Source organism: Chrysochloris asiatica, unplaced genomic scaffold (assembly GCF_000296735.1).
Source record: "Chrysochloris asiatica unplaced genomic scaffold, ChrAsi1.0 scaffold00274, whole genome shotgun sequence".
Lineage (NCBI taxonomy): Eukaryota > Metazoa > Chordata > Mammalia > Afrosoricida > Chrysochloridae > Chrysochloris > Chrysochloris asiatica.
This window is the reverse complement of record NW_006408792.1, coordinates 1,172,749-1,175,197: the sequence shown is the minus strand read 5'-3', so window position 1 is coordinate 1,175,197 and position 2,449 is coordinate 1,172,749.

Sequence of the window (2,449 nt, the reverse complement as noted above, 5' to 3'; positions counted from 1 at the left end):
GCTAAAGTGAATAGAGAAATACTGTTAATTGATGGCACATGGAGGGATTTAGAATCATCGTAATGAAACAAGGTGTATGATTTGTTGAATGTAAAACTGAGGATAAGCCCTGTAAACTTTCACTCAATCCACAATAAAAACCTTAAAAAAAAAATTCCTAGGGGATGTGTCTTTCTGAAATTCATATTTGATCCTGATGCAATTGAATATGTGATGGAATTTTTGCCATATACTTGTATTTATAAAAGAGATAAGATAGAAATTGAGTAGCAATGGATACAGGGGGAAGCAGTTGGAATATTTTCAGGTTAAAACATTGAAACCAATCATCTTTCCAAAACACACAGAATTAAGAAATAGCCTCCATTTTTATTTTTCTTCTGCCAAGTGAAAATGTATATAGTTCTTTTTGTTTTGTTCTTTAATGGAAGGATTGATGAAAAAATTTCTTCAAGGAGAAAACTCAACTGTTTGTAATATGGTAAATAATAAGTGAATGAGTGATATATTCAAATTGCCATTTATATGTCAATGGGTAAATAATTTACCATCATTATGGATGAGAATTTTGCCCTTATAATAAGTAAAATGCAATGTTTATAATATACAACTACTGTTAAAATAATTGGGCTGCTAATCCACAAATTCAGCAGTTCTAATCCACCAGCTGCTCTACAGGAGAAAGTTAAGGCTTTCTGTTCACGTAAAGATTTACAGGCTCAGAAATCTTATACAGGGTGGGTATGAGTGGGAAGGGACTCAACAGCACACAACATCCACAATAAATATTTATTAAGAGGATATAAAAATAATTTTGCTGCTGCCTATTTTCATTTTAATGTACAAAACAAACATTATGCTGAGATTAAGAAAGTTTGGGAGTATATTTGACATTAAACTCATTGACACTCATTTAATAGTTTCCAATTTTAGAGATAGAAAGTGCCAATGATTGGGATAAACATGTACAAAATGTTTCATGTAAAATGCTGTCTTGTGATTGCATCTTTATTCAACACCAACTTCCAGATGGGAACTATTTTTCATGGTTCATAAAGCCAAATCCAGCTGCTACATTTGGACCTACATAAGGAATACACATTTTATTGCCTTCACAGTGCTTATAAAACAATTACTGTTATTTCTTTAGCCGTGGTGCAACTCACTCTTCTCAGTGCAAATGAGATAGCCAAAAAGAACTTTTAATGGTTTTTTATAGTTGATTACTTAGCAATGCTATGCTTAATAGGATCCTGGTTTTACAACATTTTCTAGATATCTAAACTAGTTTAAACACAAACAATCTTCAACTGTAACCGTAGATTGAGAGAATTACCAAAAGTGTTCATACAATTTCCTATTAAACTCACAATGGTTATTAAATACTTTTGTAATCTTACCTTTATAAGAGACAGGAAGTACACAATGTCCTTTCCCGCCTGACTCAGCTAATCTGGATCATTGTTAGTCATAATAACCAGAGTATTGTCTCCCAACAGTTAACTGAAATTAGCCTATCCAGCCTCAAAAAAGAAAAAAATTAGAATGAAAATACATTTGGAACTTTACATGAGTGAGTAGCTGTTACATTAAAATATAGTCAGTTTGTACTTAGGACATTTTTGGTGGCGCAATCTTTACCAGTCACTCCTAGGAAGCCCTACATAGGGTCACTATGAGTCTAAACCAACTTGGCAACACTTAACAACAGCATCAATAAAAAAGATACATCAGTTTCAGAAAACAGAAATTTCTTGGCATATAAAATTACCAATTGTTGTTGTTGCTTAGTGCTATTGAGTCAGTTCTGACTCATAGAAACCCTTCATAGGGTTTCTGAGGAGACACTAGTGGGTTTGTATTGCCAGTCTTTTGGTTAGCAGTCCAGTGCTTGTCCTACAGTGCCACACCAGGATAGGAATTACCAGTAGATATATTTTACTGCTATCTGTAAATTTCAAGAATGTGGTATCTTCTCAATAATGTTTATTAAATCCTTTCCAGATCTGATCCAAACCATAATTACATATGTATATATACATGAGCTCTGGTAGAGTAGTGGTTATGAATCAGGCTGCTAACCTCAAGGTTGGCAGATCAAAACTACCAGCCATTCTGCAGGGAAAAGATGAGGCTTTCTGCTCCCGTAAAGATCAGACTTCAAAGCCATTTGAACTGCAAGGTCGGCGGTTCAAGCTCACTAGCTGCTCCTTGGAAACCCTATACAGGGTGGCTATGGGTCAAAATTGAGTTGACAGCATATATATAAGGAGCTCTGGTAGCGTAGTGGTTACGAATCGGGCTGCGAACCTTAAGGTCAGCAGTTCGAAACTACCAGCCGCTCCGCTGGAGAAAGATAAGGCTTTCTACTCCCGTAAGGATTTACACCCTCGAAAACCCTGTACAGGGTCGCTATGGGTCGGAACCGACTCAACGGCACTTAACAACA